Raw genomic sequence first — 20,205 nt, 5'->3', positions numbered from 1 at the left:
GGGTTCGATTCCCAGAGAATGCCTGAACTGATCAAATGTATACCATGAATGCAATGCAAAGTTGCGACTCGCTTTGGATAAAAGCATCTGCCAAATGCATACAGTAAATGTAAATGTTATCCACTACAATAACATGCACACATTATTGAGAATAATTACAAAACAACTCCAAATATCCAGATGCATTACAATAATGTGAATTTAGGGGTCTATGTGTATAATTGCCATGAAAGTAATATGTCAAACTGCAAAACAATCCAAATGCTAAACAAATATTTTTCTTCTTTTTTTCTTTTGATATAGTGGTGCAATTGCCTAGACGCGTTTCTTTGTGAGATTCACCTGTACATACAACATTCAAAAAGTCTAAGTGTCTATTATTGAAGAACAAAGCAGTGGCAACCACACTGGGCCTGACAGAAAATCCACAACTTGTAAGCATTGTTAATCATTAACTTTTAAAGAGGTTTACATATAGAAGTCTAAAAAGGGATTTGATTGTGTCTATGTTGGAAGCTTAGTTTTTGCTGTATTTATTGGCTTTAAAATTCTGTTAATACATTTCAGTGTTTGATTTTAAGACTATTCTATGGTGAATAATTTTGGTCCAGTCTAAAAGCAACTGGCCTGCAGCTTTATTGCATTCAGTTGCACTATGTGAGATTATAGTCTATCTGTGGTTCGCCATTCAATTTCAGATGCATAAAGAACTACTAGTTTCTTTGAAACACTTTCCTTGAAGCAAATTATCACTCCTACTGTCTGCTGGGAAAATAACATACAGTCTGCAGAATGGGTGTAAATGCACCAAAACATGTCTCTTTCTGCTTCAGGTGTCACGTCCCGAGAAACAGAATATAGATCCGTCCATCGTGCGTTTCAACAAAAGATCTTCTGTATCTCTTATTCCCTGTGTTTGTCTGTGAAATTTGATCCGAGATTGGCTGATATCCACAGACAGCTGAACTCTTACAGGGATTCTAGTTCTCCTCGCTGATCAAAGTCATAAAGTCCAATAAGATATTCTAGCTAAAGCTATGATTTCATCCAGAGTCCCACCGCAATCGGACTCCGTCTCTGTGTTAATTGTGAACATATGCAAAACCTGAAAGCCAAAAATGGAACAATAATAGTATCAAAATGCTGTTGTTTGTGCACTTTTGGAGGAATGTAAACTAAAAAAATCTGTGAAAATGTACTAAAACAGCAGAACATAGAAGAAAAGGTTCTGTCAGGCGCTTCATATATAGAACATTTTCTTCTTTGTTCTGCTGTTTTATACAGTACATTTTCACAGATTTTCTTTGTTTAATTTACAGAACCTTTTAGGGGTTCCCATTATGGGATCATTTTAAAGATTTATTTTATTTTAAATTAGATTTACTTATTTTAATTAGATTTTATTAATTAAACTGCTCATAAACATACTTTATCACTAGAAAAAACTTTTAAGCAACCTGTTAAACATGCAATAATGTCAGACATTTCTCTTTATTAGAACCTTTTTGGCATAAAGTGTTCTTTAAAATTGAGTCAAGAACCCTAGAGTTCTATATAGAACCCCAATGAACCTTCTGGTTGCCAGAACTTTACTGTAAAAAATGGCAGTAATATTTTAGGTTTTACAAAATGAACTTATATTTTACTCACAGTAAAAAAATGATGTTTCATTAACTGAAATAATGTTAATATAGTAAAATAAACACAGGTAATAAAGAGAAAGTTCATCACAACATTCATCACAAGTAGCTTTCCACAAGCATAGATAGATAGATAGATAGATAGATAGATAGATAGATAGATAGATAGATAGATAGATAGATAGATAGATAGATAAAAAAAACACGGAACTAATTTGTTAGTTTGTTACTATATTTATTTGCTTGGGTCAGTGTCATTGCGGGTTTTGGTTCTTTTGCTGTTGTCGGCTGTAATGACCTTTGAAATAACTGAACTCGTTTGGCGAAGTGATATGGAACTGTAATGCGGTCGAGATCTGCCTGGATCTACTTCCCTGAAAATAATTGCACACCTTAGAACGTTCGTCAACCAATCAGATTCAAGCATTCAACAGCCCCGTAGTATAACTTCTTTGAAATGTTAATTATAAAAATGTTACTCAAAAGTTACATCCCCATAATGTCTGCAAAATGATCAAATAGAATGTTCCCGTAATGTTTGCATAACAAATTTAAAATTTTAAACATAAATGTAACTTATTGGTAACATTATCAAAAACGTTCTTAGATCTTGTGTTAGCTGGGTAACAGGTTTTAATTTTTTCAGCCTGTGTTTGGAGGATGATCTCACAATTTCTGTCTTCAGGCCTTTTTGTGCTTGATATTTCGCCTCATGTTGTGTTTTATCAGTAGACGTGTATCTAGGTCAGCCGATGTTTTCAGTGCCGTTGGTCACAACAACTATCTAAAATCCAGCTGTTGTCCAATTTTAGATTTATTTCTTTTCGGTTTGTAAAGTTTTAACCTCTAAGCAAGTCATTTTATGGGTGATTCGGTTGGTTGTGTTGTTGCCCTGGGTGAAGGAGTTATAATAAATCTCTTTTGGTCTGAAGGCAGAAAATGTGAGGGCTTCAGCCCAGAAAGACATGATTGGTTATACTTGAAGTTTAATCTCGGCTTGGAAGAGACCGCCCCACTGTTTTGGGTAAACATCCCCAGAATTCAGATCTCCGCAGGGGGGGAATATGGGTTCACAACAGAGGTAAGACAAATTCTGAGAGGCATTTGGAGAAAACTAATGAGACGAGAGTCTGGGATCCTGCAGAGAGCCCAATATAATCAAAGAGGTGAAGCGAGTTCTTCGCATTGTGTTGAAGGGTTGTAATGAGCAGACGTGCCTGTGTTTACAGACGGCAAAAACAAACCCAAAGACTTTCCTGATTTATGGCACGGCACATACAGAAGCTGTTTTGTTTTCCAGATGAATTCTGTTTACTAAATTTCATCGGAGAGAACAAAGGCGATGATTAAAACCTCTCTTCCCATGACACTCATTATGTGCCAAATCTCTTAGTATGCCTTCAAATGTTAATAGATGTGCTACATAAGCACTGCTAAAGTATAGCAGAATTTGACCAGTCAATCATATCCTGCCTAGTTTTACAACATTCTGTTAAACAAGTTTCAATATCCAGTTTATCCAACAAAAATGTTGTTTTTGTTTTTTTGTGAAGTCAAGGAACAAGAAAATGGCCCAGGGATGTAGTCTAAGTTATGCTTAACTATCACTAACTGGCATAAACCAGCTGGCCTTTGCAGCAAAGTAAAATTATTTGTCAGATGTGCAAAGGGGTTTAAAAAATAGTGCAGACAAACCTCTTAAATTCAGCATTTTTATTTCTAAATGCATGTTATTGATCTAATTGTGAAAAATTCATCTGTACATATTTTTGCACAAACTATTTTTTTAATCCAAAATAATAATAATAATATCTTCACACTTTTTGCATAATTTGACAACATTACAACTTGATTGGAAATCATTTCGAAAACTGCTGTTCGTCCTCAGTATTTTTGTCTTGTTTTCCAGTAAATATCATAACATAAAATAAGAAAAACTGATCAAAATGAAGTGAGGTTATGCCTAAAACGAGAAAACCCTTTCTCACAATCCCCTGCAAGCATTTTTGCCATGCCCACGTCTCAACATCCAATCAACAACCGATACACAGAACCAAGTCCCGCCCTACATTTTCTTTTTCGATAATCCGTTACACTTGTATGTACGTTACAATATGGAGGAAAATATCAGTCACTACTTCTGTTTCATTAGCTGTGTCTCCATTACCCTTCAAATTGCGCAAATTTAAATTGCGAATTGAAAATACGGCCATTGGAAACACGTCAGTTTCGCAAAAACTCCCATATATAGCAAAAATGTTTTTAGCTTCACATGAGGTGGTTTTTCAGGCAATTCGAAAAAGGAATATTTCGCAAAACTGCAATGGAAACAGTTTTTTCGCATTTACAGGTCACCTGGTGTACATAAAAGTCAATCATTCTTTAAAAGTCAATCATTCTTTAAAAGTCAATCATTCTTTAAAGAAAATATCGCAAAAGTTTTACGCAAATCTGCAATGGAAACCAGTGACTATTGTTAGTATATGTTATTTACAGCTGTATATGCACTTATATTTAAATTCATTTAGATTTATATTACATTTTTATGTCTTTGTATATGTCCTCAAGCCAAAAAGCAAGGTGTTTTTGAGTGTCTCACTTGTGTCTCTTTATCTTCTCTTCAGGGTGTCCTTGTTGATTTCATCTCCATTGTGTGTTGAACCTCCATTAGGATGTTGTGGGACGTTCCATGTATCTTCTCCGTGGCCTAACTGGGTGTTGACGAAATGGTCTGTTGTAAATAAATGATGAGCAGATCTGTTTACAGACATGTACAAAAGCTTGGAGACGTTCCCAGGGTGTAGGATACCCTGCCCGCAGGCCTTCACCATTCATTCAGAGGCTTTTCTGTGAACAGGTGAGAATCAGATTTAGACTTCCAAACAAGACCAGCAAACAATACTGAACTCTCAGGAGATGTGGAGCTCCTCAGAGATTGAACATTTTCTGTACGACTGCTGATGTTATAGCGTATAAACACTCGCTAGTTCATTTCATTTGTCTACTAAAAATGTCCAACTGTGGACATACATAATCATAGGAAGACTAAACATAAAAAAATGTTCCTGATCTTTAATGAGCAAATGTAATTTCCAACACAACTCAAATCATCATTTATTCGTGGTTGGACGTTGCATTTTACATTTAATGTATTAATGTATTGTATTAGTTGGATAATTTTGCATAATATGACCAAATTACAACTTTGATTTAAAAAAGAAAAAGATTTTCTTATTTATTATTTTTATCTTGCTTTCCAGTACAAAGATCTAAACATTCCTAATACATTTACTAGAGTAAAATGCCACAAAAAAAAAAATCAAAATATAACATTCTCAGGGGAATACAAAAGTATCAAAATATAATTTTTCCTCCCATCTCATTTTTTTAATATCACCATGTGTCTTTAGGGACTTTAGGGAGTATCTTGAGCATTTCTGGGAATCTGGGATTGTTTTGTTCAGATCGCAGTGGAAACCCATTTCAGAGATTTTAGATCTGACGGCCTGCCAGGAACACACACACACACACACACACACACACACACACACACACACACAATCAGATCATCTTTAGCATGAATTTTAGTTCTCAGGAAAGACAGGAAAACCTTTTCTTAATAGAGTCCTGAGAACACGTTTGAGTGAACTGCTGCACGCCCATCTTGATAATGACGTTATCTCTGTGCCGATTACCACTTTGTTCCTCACTACTGTTTCCTTCCATCCGTTGCGGGAGAAGTAGATGAACTTCCAGGCTTTTCCGGTCAGCATTCCTCCCCAGTATCCCCTATGTTCCAGCAGATTTTATTCATCTCTAAATGTTATAATTTCTGGAACGTTTTGGATCTGGATCCTATCCATGCTGAAAATGAGGCTTAATATGAACCTTATTTCAGGGCAGTTTGCTGAAAGGCATCTTTGTTTGCTGAGAAAATGCAGAGTGTCATATTTCGTAAGTTAAATTTAGTCATTTTCCATCTAGGTGCCCATATTTACTTCACTTGTTCTTTGTTTTGCTCACTGCAATGAAACCTTTAAATTGAAGGTGAGGTTTCATGAAAACACTTTCTTTGGCCACATTTACACCGTCAGTCAGTTCTGTGTGTAACAGTAAAGCACATATGAGATTATTTAGGGCATGTTCAAATCTGATGCATATCTGATATCTGGTCATCTGATTTAAATCTAAACATTTAAATCATGATTTTTCGTCATCGTTTAATGGCTCAGGCTCAGGTAATGTTAGTTAACGCATATATACATGCGTGTGAATGCATATGTGACAGCGATTCAGAGGCATTTACATCTCATTCATTCAATCGTTGGTGATGATCAGAGTTCAACTTATAATTTTATTATTGTATCAATTTATTATTATCTGGACAATTGACAAAATTTATATTGCTTAAATATGTTTTTATTATAATGAATGTTTATTTTAATATATATATATATATATATATATATATATATATATATATATATATATATATATATATATTAAAATAAATATCACAATGATCTGCTGATCTAGATTTATTATTGGAACTATTTATTTTAATTATATTAAAATGCAATTTATATATAATTATAATATACATTTATATAATTCTTTATTAAAATATATTTTTGTCTGTTTTTTTCTATATTTATCTACAGTATATTTAGTCTATATTTGTGACAAACAGCAGATCATTGTGATAAACGCAGCATCATACATATATATATACTGTGTGTGTGTGTGTGTGTGTGTGTGTGTATGTGTATATATATATATATATATATATACACTGTATTATGTGAGGAATATTCCACAAGCGTGTCGTCACACGGCCTCCTATATCAACTTCTGATGGTTGTCAAAAAACATTTATTCACATCTATTCTTTTACAATCTGTTTGTCTTACATATGAATTGCTCACATTGCATCAGCAAGGGTCAGATATTCATTCTTAAACCGTGTATTAGTTCAATTCCCAGTAAAGTTACCAGCCAACAACTGAATAACTGCTGCATGTTATGTCTTTACACCAAAGACAATCTTTACTCCAATTTGATGCTTGATGAATGTTAATTTTGGCTGTACAACGCTTGCTTAAAAGTCGACAAAATGATGAGTGATCCAATCATTTCCCAATCACTAAAAGACAAACGCTGGACTGAATCATGTGAGATCATCCAGCAAGTGAGCGCCATCCTTCATTTACATTTTCTCTCGGTACAGAGATCAAAGATATAGAACGGGGTCAAAGGTCAGGAGATGCCTGGAATCAGCGTTTACACGGAAAATGTGCTCGGCCTCTTTCTCATCTAAAACTTCTCTTCCCACTGGCGCTCGCTCAACCTCTAAAATGCAGATCAGAGGAAACGAGTTTATGTCCTGCTTTGGCTGGAGAAATATGAAATGGTTTTTTCGTTTTTCTCAGAATCGTTATGGGGAAATATTACAGCCAAAGGCAGCGAATAAATACAGCCGCGGCCGGGCTGATAACAGTCAGTTGGAGAGATGAAAAAAAGCTGTTCATTAAATTATAAGAATTACTGGAGAGAATAAAATGACTAGTGAAATCAGTGAAACATAGAGGACATAGTGAGCTGCATTTTGAGACATCGAATGCATAATTCTAAGATGCATAATTCAAATGCATATTTCTATTTGGCCGAAGTCTGTTAAAACCTGTGCTTCTCTGAGGAGTTCTGTGTGTATGACAAATGGACAGCAATCATCTAGTGTTAGAATGTGTTACAATAAACTTGTTGCTGGCTTGTTTTATTTTTGCGAGCACCATGCTCTATCAGAATGGTGTTCCTCATGGTAGTTTCATCACAATACTTGAGTGATTCGTACATCCCCGAAACCGTTGGAGTGTGTGTTGTGCTACATGAGCGCTCTGTTTGATCCTGACCATGACTTGAAGAGCATTGCGAGCAATGAGCCGTATTACAGATGGCCTGAAGGTGTGTGTTCAGAATGTGCATGTTTATACGTATGTGTGCATGCATGATTGCGAGCGTAAGCTTTCCTGCATTTATAGCCTGTGCGTATTCCCGTCTCTCACCTCGCATGCGTGATTCCAACAGATGGAATTGGTTTCATACAGCTGGCACGTCCCCAGGCCAAAGCAATTATGAATTATAAACAAGCTTTGCAGAAAACCACACACACATTTCCTCTTCATTCATTCTTTCTTCTCCTCTATTTTTCTGTCTTTCGATCACACACATGCAGATGATGTGTAAATTTAAACGAGCTCAGATCATTTCTTCAAACCACCAGCTTTTGACAGAAATCACAAACCCAGAGGAAAATGTTATTGCTCAGTTGTTGCTCTTTCATTGCTTAGGAGACCTAATGAATGCTTCCATTATGCTTCGTTAAAGGATCAACTTCAGCTGAATTGATGTTTCATTCATTCATGCTTGTGAGAAAATACTGTAGGAGCCAAAGGAAAATAAAAACAGTATGAAATAAAATACTGGCTACATCACAATAAGGCATTATGGGTCACACCTGAAAATGCATTAACTAATATTTGCCAAAGAGTTTGATTATTCAGAATTCTTTTTGATTATTTTTGGTCAGAATTTTAAGACACTCTTAAATTATCATTTACTAAAACTAAAACCATACAAAAAATAAATAAATCGTCACTTGAAATGAAATAAATGTGTACAGAAATAAAAAATAAAATATAAAAAAACTTTTAGGAAGGAAACTAAACAAATAAATAAGGATTTTTTTTTTTGGCTGTTGGCTGTTGGCTGCCACTTTTATTGATGTCTCATTGTTTATTTTAAGACATGCAGCACATCAATTTCAACTTGATCAGTTCTGAAGTTTGATGTTTTTTAATTTATTTACTGTATAGCGCCCCCTAATGGTGGAGTTTGGCCGTTTTTGCAATGCATTCTCAGAATATCCTGGTGTCCAAGTTTCATTAGATTTGAACTTTGTGTTGAGATGATGCAGGCCATTTTGTGGCTTATTATTTGTGAAAAAAATTGAATCAAAATCTGTTTTATAACTTTATCTCAGGAGAAACATCTGAAAGCTGGAATCTTCAGCAAACTCTATGAATCTTGCTGTCTAGAAACAATTGAAACATTGATTAGATCTCATTTGTGTTTTCATTCTCACCCTGACAGAGAGAGAGAGAAAGAAAAAGAGATCAGAATGTGAAGAATTGATTGTTGGAGAAGTTCATGACCTCCTGACTGCGGCCCAGTGATTTACTGCGTGTCCTGGAGTTCATCGGCTGCGTTTGGCTCCAGTTCTACACAACTCCAGATCTTCATTCATCAGGGGAGCGCGGCCGGAGCGCGGCATGACGTTCCCGACATCCTCATCTCTCCCTTTCCTCTTTGTTCCCCATCTGCTGTGGCGTGAGTGCCAAGAGCCTGACATTTACAGAAACGCCCTGCATTTTACACCAGCTCTGATAGAACACACAGCGTTTGAGGAGCAGAGCTGGCCGAATCCATCGACACTGTGAATGCTTTACACCATCAGCTAATTCCAGGATCAAATCTTGTTGCACATGCATAAAGAGCATAAAGATCTGATTTTGGCCACTTTCTAATGTCGTTTTAAATGTGATGCATATCTGATTATCTGCGCAAAACTCAAAAAACTCTAAAAACTCAAATCTGATTCTCCTCTTAATTCAAGATTTTTTGTAACAATTAAGAGTGAGAGTGATTAATATTTTATGTATTGTCATTTATACATATATTCAATACTTATAAATAATATTTAAATATAAGTACTAATAATAACAATTATTTACATTACTCCATAATAATAATACATATTTTTATGATCAAATTTATTGAAAAGAAGTGAAGTAAAAACAATATAAGGCATTACAAAATACAACAATATATATACACATATATATATATATATATGAAATTAATAAGAATCTTATTTCAAAAAACTTTAAATTATTCCCAGCATCAGAGACTCCAGAACAATATATTTGCTTGAAGTAATCTGTTCCCAAAAATCAGTTTTATACTACTTGTACAGCACTTTAGATTCAAATTCTGTCGTTTTTAAATGTGATTCTAAACTAAATTAATATAGGCTATATATTAGATTTCAAGTTAATATTTAAATAATTTAACAACACATTCACATGTTCACGGTTCTCTTATCTTGGTTAATATTGTATTTTTATTTTTTAGTAAGTTATAAATTCTTGTTCTAAAAATTTTTGTATTTATATAATAATAATAATAATACGTTTATTTTATATTAAGCGCTTTTCAGGAAACTCAAGGTCGCTTTACAATATAGTACAAATAAACATGACATAGAAACATGACATGAAACAATACAAATAGATTGAGATGGATAACATAATAGATAGTGGTACATAAACATAGAATTCAAATTTCACATAGAATTCAATATCACTTTGAATGTGATAAGGTGTATCTTGTATTGAATACGAAAGTCTGCGTAAAATCGGAGTAAGGACCCTAGCTGCGGAGTTCTGAATATATTGGATCTTATGTATAGATGAATTGGGTAAGCCATAGAAGAGAGAATTGCATTATACTCACGTATACGTCAAACAATAGATACTGCTTTACACTGAACTCTGTTAGAGAGCTGCATATAGCAATTTATCTGTTCAATATAATACCTTATTCACCTGTTGAGTAATAAAAATGCCATCTCCGCTTTTATAACATTCAAATCTCTCAGTTCTCCAAAAAGCTGAGCTAATGTTTTATTACGAGCTCTGTCGCGTTCTCTTTTTGCTATAGCAGACACTCCTGTTCTGTTTTTTTTTTTAAACAGGTGATTCCCCAGAGGTTGGAGGTTTAGCTGCTCCATGTCGACCTTTCTCGCTCATTGTGACAACTAACATGCCACTCACACACCAGGCACTCGTCAACGCAGCCGGAGCAACTTTTCTCTATTTACGGATATGACGAGACGCGCACTGGTGAGTGACGTATATGTACACAGTTTACCACCAAAACCATCCTGACAGGTCTAAAATATAAACACTGAGTGAATCAGGGTAAGACAAAAACGCTTTGGAAGAAGGATTGATGATGTGTTGACTCATTTTGAACAAAAAAAAAGTTGAATAGTGTACCTTTAATTAATGTAAACGCAGCCTGTTATAGTTCCAGACTTAAAAAGTGGCACAGCAAATATTGTATTTTACAGAGTTGAAAGACAAGAAACATTCATACACCCTTGAACACAAGTCATCCATTTTCTGGTGGACTAAATATCCTCAAAGTTGAATGCAAGTATGTATTTTTAATCTTCACTTCTTGGAAGGGTTCACCGCTGAAGTTTGGCAGCGTTATTTGCTTGCATGAGCTCAAAGAGAGTGGAAGACTAACATGACATGTCAACATGTTCTTAATGTTTTCCATCAGTCAAGGCAAATGAGGAGATCGGTGGCTTTTGGGTGGACCGTACATTCAGCTCGATCCCGGCCGGCTGTTTGAGATGGAGAGTGGGAGGGAACCGCGAGGTGACGATGATTAGCTTTGAGTGTTGAGTTTGGATGGAGTTCCCATTTTTCTCTTATTGCAATCCAAACGTGGACCTACAGCCATGTTCATGGTGTGAATAAATGCAGCGTCCGGACGGCCATCGGCCACCAGACACAGGCCCCTTTCACCTGCCCTGCGGGACGTGCCATCTTTCCGACAGACAGAAAATAAACAGCAGCCTTGCAGGCGTTGAGAGACGGACAAATGGCCCTCCAAATTGAAAAGCAATGAAATAAATGTTGGCGCCTGCAGCAGCTTGAGCTCATTTGGACCTGAGAGGGTTTTGATTCATGCCAGCACTTTGGCAATACATTAATATCGCGCTAGTATGCTTCAGATTACTGTATACACCAGCGTCCTTGAAAGCATATCTTTATCAGCCACGTACGCATTGCATTACATTTACTTTTACAGACATTGCATTGAAAGTATATATTTTATTAGTTCATAAATGTAAATGCATTACAATTACATGTCAGTGTTAAGTATTATTTTTATACTGTTAACTTTTTCTTAATATTTGTATTTGGCTTTTATTTTTTTATATTCAGTTTTCATTTGAAAATATTGTGTTTTGTGATTTTGTAATTTCTATTAGTTTTTAATTTAATTTAAATTACTATTTAGGTTTAATTTATATTTTGTTTCATTTTTAATACGCATTTGTTGTGCTTTTGTCATTTTGTCATTGTTTAATTTTTAATTTTTTAATTTCCAGTTACCAATTTTAGTGAGTCAAATTATTTCATTAATTTTCATTTGTTTGTTTGTTTTTTATCTAATATGTATTTTCTTTTTACATTTCTTTATAGATTTATTTCCATTAACAAAACTTTTAATAGTTTGTTAACGACAATAACCCTGGGTCTAATAAACCTAATAAACCTCAGTTCTCTAGAGTTTCCTTCAAATGTTGTTAAATTGCTTGTGTTATTATTCTGGTAGGTAATTATAATGCCCACTTTAACTAGCCTGCTTATTTCTTGAAATCCTCTGCATATTCAGACTGACGCGGTTGCATTCTGCAAGAATCAAAGGTGTTTGCCATCAAACCTGGTGCAACATGCAGGCATTTTGAGTCTGGATGCGGATGTAATTTCAGAGAGAGTAAGATTTTCAGTTCTTCACGTAAAGCATCATATAGCTCACGAGTCATTCAAACTACTGTTATTATATGTTAATGGTTCTTAAATTGTTTTTCACTCATCTATTTGTGCTCCACAGATCAGGTTTGGAACGACGTGATGGTGAGTTATTGATTACATCATTTTCATATTTGAATGAACTATTCCTTTAACAGCAAACATGATTCTCGGCCGTGAACACAACTCTCCTTTAAATGCAGCAGTCCTGCACATCAAGTGTGTGTGTGTGTGTGTGTATGTGGGTGGGTGTGGTTCAGGTAAACCCAGGGACATGTTGTTGGTAAAGATGGTAATATCCATAATCCTTTTATACATTTTTTGGTCTCCATGAGGAAAACAGCTTAAAAATCATATTAGTGATGTTTTTGAAAATGTAAAGATGCAGAAAGTTTTCTGTGATGGGAAGGTTTAGGTGATAAATCATTTATGTCTATGGAATGTCCCCATAAAACATGAAATCCCAACATGTGTGTGTTCACAAAGCACCAAGGTAAAACAGCACAGTATTTTTCCCTCCTGCATGCCTGAAAAAATGAGTAAGTGCCCTAATATCTGGCTTATTTGAAGTGCTGACAGAGGAACAAGCATTACAATCCGGCTTAATAAGCAATTTAGAGATTTGAGACGAAGCCATGATGAAATTGTAATGAAATCAGTCCAAATTTCTGACCGCATAATCTTCCTATTTATTCATTTTTCGGCAGTCAGCGCCACGGCGACGACAAACAAGCCTAATCCGCATGATTGACATCTCTGTCTAAATTGACTTGGAATTACAGAGAAAAATTCCGGGCAATTAATAAGCACATTTTTCGCCCTTTTGATGTTTGTGAGGAATGTACACCCTAAAAGACAAATATTTTAATACTTTGATAATGTGAAAATCTTCTCTGATGTTATCACCGTAATCTGGAACCTGTAATTCCAACATTCCACTCCAGATTGTCCAACAGCACCGTTTTACAGGTTTTTTTCTTTTTGAACAATCGCTAGGAGCCATTTCTCAATACTTAGGTTACTTTTGCAAAACTCTCCACACAGTTCTCCTTACCAGACTTAGCTTGGCAAGGCAGTAAATTTCACATTAAAAATGCACTTAAACTACCAAAACACACTCAAATCAAGCTATTCTTCCATATAGCACAGTTGTCAACCAACAAAATAAACTCTGACCTAAAAACTGTCTTATTCAGTTTTGTATTATTAAAGGGTTAGTTCACCCAAAAATGTGACGCTTCAAAAAGGTCATAAAGAGATCGTAAAACTAATCCAAATGAATTGAGCGATTTAGTCAAAATTTTCTGAAGAGACTCGATCGCTTTATATGATGAACAGATTGAATTTATTCACATATAAACATTCATCAACTCACACATCAGTTGTAAACAGAAGCTCAAGCATGTTCTCTTGATGAGGTTCACTCTTGTGTTACGCATCACGTTTGAGCTTCAGCGAGAACCAATGAGGTTCATTCTCGTGTTACGCAGCACGTTTGAGCTTCTGCGAGAACCAATGAGGTTCATTCTCGTGTTACGCAGCACGTTTAAGCTTCTGCGAGAACCAATGAGGTTCATTCTCGTGTTACGCAGCACGTTTGAGCTTCTGCGAGAACCAATGAGGTTCATTCTCGTGTTACGCAGCACGTTTGAGCTTCTGCGAGAACCAATGAGGTTCATTCTCGTGTTACGCAGCACGTTTGAGCTTCAGCGAGAACCAATGAGGTTCATTCTCGTGTTACGCAGCACGTTTGAGCTTCAGCGAGAACCAATGAGGTTCAATCTCGTGTTACGCATCACGTTTGAGCTTCTGCGAGAACCAATGAGGTTAATTCTCGTGTTACGCAGCACGTTTGAGCTTCAGCGAGAACCAATGAGGTTAATTCTCGTGTTACGCAGCACGTTTGAGCTTCTGCGAGAACCAATGAGGTTAATTCTCGTGTTACGCAGCACGTTTGAGCTTCTGCGAGAACCAATGAGGTTCATTCTCGTGTTACGCAGCACGTTTGAGCTTCTGCGAGAACCAATGAGGTTAATTCTCGTGTTACGCAGCACGTTTGAGCTTCAGCGAGAACCAATGAGGTTCATTCTCGTGTTACGCAGCACGTTTGAGCTTCTGCGAGAACCAATGAGGTTAATTCTCGTGTTACGCATCACGTTTGAGCTTCTGCGAGAACCAATGAGGTTAATTCTCGTGTTACGCAGCACGTTTGAGCTTCTGCGAGAACCAATGAGGTTAATTCTCGTGTTACGCAGCACGTTTGAGCTTCTGCGAGAACCAATGAGGTTAATTCTCGTGTTACGCAGCACGTTTGAGCTTCAGCGAGAACCAATGAGGTTCATTCTCGTGTTACGCAGCACGTTTGAGCTTCTGCGAGAACCAATGAGGTTCATTCTCGTGTTACGCAGCACGTTTGAGCTTCAGCGAGAACCAATGAGGTTCATTCTCGTGTTACGCAGCACGTTTGAGCTTCAGCGAGAACCAATGAGGTTCATTCTCGTGTTACGCAGCACGTTTGAGCTTCAGCGAGAACCAATGAGGTTCATTCTCGTGTTACGCAGCACGTTTGAGCTTCTGCGAGAACCAATGAGGTTAATTCTCGTGTTACGCAGCACGTTTGAGCTTCAGCGAGAACCAATGAGGTTCATTCTCGTGTTACGCAGCACGTTTGAGCTTCTGCGAGAACCAATGAGGTTCATTCTCGTGTTACGCAGCACGTTTGAGCTTCAGCGAGAACCAATGAGGTTCATTCTCGTGTTACGCAGCACGTTTGAGCTTCAGCGAGAACCAATGAGGTTCATTCTCGTGTTACGCAGCACGTTTGAGCTTCTGCGAGAACCAATGAGGTTCATTCTCGTGTTACGCAGCACGTTTGAGCTTCAGCGAGAACCAATGAGGTTCATTCTCGTGTTACGCAGCACGTTTGAGCTTCTGCGAGAACCAATGAGGTTCATTCTCGTGTTACGCAGCACGTTTGAGCTTCAGCGAGAACCAATGAGGTTCATTCTCGTGTTACGCAGCACGTTTGAGCTTCAGCGAGAACCAATGAGTTTCAATCTCGTGTTACGCATCACGTTTGAGCTTCTGCGAGAACCAATGAGGTTCATTCTCGTGTTTCGCAGCACGTTTGAGCTTCTGCGAGAACCAATGAGGTTCATTCTCGTGTTACGCAGCACGTTTGAGCTTCTGCGAGAACCAATGAGGTTCATTCTCGTGTTACGCAGCACGTTTGAGCTTCAGCGAGAACCAATGAGGTTAATTCTCGTGTTACGCAGCACGTTTGAGCTTCAGCGAGAACCAATGAGGTTCAATCTCGTGTTACGCATCACGTTTGAGCTTCTGCGAGAACCAATGAGGTTCATTCTCGTGTTACGCATCACGTTTGAGCTTCAGCGAGAACCAATGAGGTTCATTCTCGTGTTACGCAGCACGTTTGAGCTTCTGCGAGAACCAATGAGGTTCATTCTCATGTTACGCAGCACGTTTGAGCTTCAGCGAGAACCAATGAGGTTCATTCTCGTGTTACGCAGCATGTTTGAGCTTCAGCGAGAACCAATGAGTTTCAATCTCGTGTTACGCATCACGTTTGAGCTTCAGCGAGAACCAATGAGGTTAATTCTCGTGTTACGCAGCACGTTTGAGCTTCAGCGAGAACCAATGAGGTTCATTCTCGTGTTACGCAGCACGTTTGAGCTTCTGCGAGAACCAATGAGGTTCATTCTCGTGTTACGCAGCACGTTTGAGCTTCTGCGAGAACCAATGAGGTTCATTCTCGTGTTACGCAGCACGTTTGAGCTTCAGCGAGAACCAATGAGGTTTTGTTCTTGCGTGTCAAGCAGGTTTGGTTGAGCTTCTGTTTATGTTCGCTGATCAGTGTTTATATGTGAATAAAAGCCTAAATGAAATCTGTCCATCATATAAAGCGATCGAGTCTCTTCAGAAAATTTGGACTAAACCACTCAATTCATATGGATTAATTTTATGATCTCTTTGTTAACGTTTTGAAGCGTCAAAGTGGTAGTTGCGTAGCTGTCAATGGATTTGTGTTCCGAAGATGAACAAAAGTCTTTGGAATGGGTTTGGAACGTTGTGAGGGTGAGAGGGATTTTTTAATTTTTGGGTGAACTAACCCTTCAAGTGTTTGAAAAAGTCATGTAAATATGTGTAAATACCTGTAGGTATAGTTTTGGCTGTGTTTGTGTCTAAATGAGACAAGAATTCATGAAATTTGAAAGAAGAAGTAATTGAATGCATTTTGTGCCAAAGCAATGATAAAAGCTGTTGTGCTCTCTGTGTGAAGAGTTTTTAAAAAAAAGTGACCCAAGTATTGAAGGTCTTAGTGACTGTAGAAAACTAAAGCGAGTCTCCTGGAGGAATGCAGAGTGACTGCAGGCTGATATTTTATTCTGAAAGGACTGGAGCTGTCAGTCAACTGCAGCTGGAGGCTGTTTGATGAAGAGAGTGATCGTGGCCGCGGGATAAACCGGTCGACACAAGGCAAACAGCACACCGATGAGCTCATCAAAGCTGAAGAGAGGCAGGAGATGTCCAGAAATGTGACTATTCATGGACATCTGCTGCTGCACTTCAGTGGCTCATGGCTGAGATCTGTCTGTCAGTATTCTCATTCATCCGCATGGCATTTGCTGGTTCATGCATCACTTAAAGTATACCATTTGAATGCTGCCATCTTTGCTCGTGGGTGCTTAGTTTCGGACACCATGTGTTTGAGCCAAACGCCTTTAAGTGACAAATTGTGCATGTGTCCAAATATTTATTTGTTTGTTAGTTTGTTTGCCTGTATATTTATTTATAAGATTATTTAAGATTTATTTATTTAGATGTATTTATCTACTATTTATTTATATAAAAATAAAAGATGATCAAAAATACATTTTTAAAAATATTAATTAATTTATTTAAAATTTTTAAATTTTTAAATGTATTGTTTTTAAATGTAGTTATTTAAAAACAGGCTAATTCGTTATAATATTATTATTGTTTTTTTAAGTATTGCATTTTTGTAAAATCTTGTTTTATAAAATCTTTGTTTTGTTTTTAGGGTTGAATAGAGCTTTACAAAATATCATCACTTCCTCAATTTTTTTTAAAAACAATCAAAAATTGTGTGTGTATATAAATATATATGTGTGTGTGTGTATGTGTATTTGTGTGTGTTTATTTAAATTTAGTTATTTAAAATCACTAATTTGTTCAAAAAATATTTAAAATTAAAAATGTATACATCAAATTAATCTTGTTGTTTTTTTCTTTAGGGGTTGTATAGGGTTGAGCTTTAGCAGATATCATCACCTCCATATAAAAATCATCAATTAGATGTCCTCACTAATATACTGAAAGTGTGTGTGCGTGCGTGCGTGCGTGCGCGCGTGTGTGTGTGTGTGTGTGTGTGTGTGTGTGTGTGTGTGACCTTGTCAAGAGTATGTGTCAACGCAGTGCCCTCCTGACCTGACTGCAGCAGAAGACACACAGTGTGTTTCATTATATTTGCTTTTCATCAGGGGTCTCAAACCCAAAAGGCTAGATGCATGCTGAAGAATTAATGGGGTCATCCGAGATCATCAGTGTTTTAATTGAACTTTAATCCTGTTCCACCTCAATTCCCAAAACTCCCACATACCTGGCTTATTGAAGCGCCGATCCACGTCCCTCAGAGGAGCCGGTTTACATCTGACCTCTGGGTCTCATTCAGTTCTCAGACTGAGAAATGATTAAAGAGAACAAATGAATGCGGTTTTATCACATTTGAAAATGAACCGTCAATCAGCTCACTTCAATAACTATAACTTAAGCTCTTTATTTCCATCCTGTTCATTTTCATGTCCTTAAGTTATAATTAATTCAGTTGAATTATGTTTCAATCAATTTCAAAACAAGTACAATTATTTTTAAAAGCCCTAAAGTCCTACAGATAGGGACTAATAATAGTAATTATAGAATAATAATATAGAAATTATTGTTTTAGAAAAAAGGAACAGAAATTATCCAGTAGGTTTTTTTTCTTCTTGTTAAATTTTTTTTTATTTTTTGGCGGATGAACATGTGAAGGGAATTAAACTCTGTCGTTCACTGTAATGCGCATCATGTAGAGCCTGTACAGTGAAGTGAAGCTCTGCCTCCATCTGTTGCTGTAGGGATTTCCCATGAGCATCTGAACTAAACTCACTGAGGCGATGCTGACCCCTGCTGGCGACTGAACTCAGAGATCCTGTGGGTCAGAAGCGTCAGAAAAGACTTCATCAATGACTCTGTTCTTAGTGTCCCAGCCTTAAAGGAACAGTTCACACTTAAATCTGTTTTAGATCAACCTGGACATTATGAAATAAAACTCTTTTTGTGTTCCATTTAAAAATAAAAATAAATAAAAAAGACAGTTCTCCATAGAGATGACCAGCCACAATCAAGTCTAAACACATGCCATTAATTATACGCCATTATTGGCTTTACAAAGTCTTGGCTGAAAGGTTGAAGTTATAAACAGCATTTTTGAAGGGTGTACAGGCCTACAGATAGATAGATAGATAGATAGATAGATAGATAGATAGATAGATAGATAGATAGATAGATAGATAGATAGATAGATAGATAGATAGATGTAAATACAGACAGACAGACAGACAGACAGACAGACAGACAGACAGATAGATAGATAGATAGATAGATAGATAGATAGATAGATAGATAGATAGATAGATAGATGTAAATACAGACAGACAGACAGACAGACAGACAGACAGACAGATAGATAGATAGATAGATAGATAGATAGATAGATAGATAGATAGATAGATAGATAGATAGATAGATCACACTTTAATATTTGATGTAAGGGGGAAACAGGAATCCATGAGAGTTTTAATAGGAATTCCACACAGGTATTACAGTAGCGATTGGTTCTTGTGAGCAGCAGCTGTCTGTTGTTCCCCATGGTGAGTTGATTGATTAGCTGAGTTTGTCTCCACCGGGGTTCCGTATCTTCATCTGCTCCAACGGAACCGTCTCTTCCCGCATCCCTGTTTCTCTCGATTACAGCCGCTGGTGTCCCGGGAATGTCCAACATCACTCGCAGCGGCTGCTTTTATCTGATCCGCCCGCTGTTGCTCGCATCCTACAGGCAGATCTCATCATTTGATGGGCTGTTCAATCTGTCTGTGTTGAAGCACAGCTGAGGGCCTGCGGTGATCCAGACCGCTCAGGGGAACCTGTCTAGAACATAACTGTATTTGTGTTCTGCTACGTCTTAAAGAAACACTGAAATCCTCAGTAGGGACGTGAGAGGATTATTGTGTGCACATCAAAATGCTCTTAAAGGCACAGTAAGCGATTTAAGATTTCTGAGAATCATTGTTGAACACTGATATTTGAAATCAATCCAAATAAACACACCCACACCCCTCCCTTCACTGTTCTGCCCCCCAAATGTCTCTTTATCATGATATTTTTTGTATTATTTGTGAAAAATAAAGCGAAGATGACGAACAAATGACAAGGAAGAATAAAACATAATCATACAGTACCAGTGGCGTAACGAGCCAACACCGGGTCCTTAAGCAGGATTATCAAAGCGGGCCCCCCTACTACAACACGTGATGACGCTACGCGCACCAAACAAACAACAAAAAAAACTGCTGGTGATGGCGCACCATAATAACACATTGTTACTGTTACTGTCACTGCTATATACACATAGGCCTAGGTCCAAATACATAAAAAAAAGATGCTCACTTACATTATAGCTGCATTTTCCGGGCTTTCCTCTGTGCGAAGTTGTCCATCATATCATTAAGATCCAGATAGCGCGCACGGGCATTCTCAATCGCTTCAGGTGCTTTACTCGCTTCACTCTCTTGCTCCATCTCAATCTCGATCTCCCC

Source organism: Abramis brama, assembly GCF_963993115.1.
Source record: "Abramis brama genome assembly, chromosome: 17".
Lineage (NCBI taxonomy): Eukaryota > Metazoa > Chordata > Actinopteri > Cypriniformes > Leuciscidae > Abramis > Abramis brama.
The sequence above is the reverse complement of the archived record's forward strand: the minus strand, read 5'-3'. Positions refer to the sequence as shown.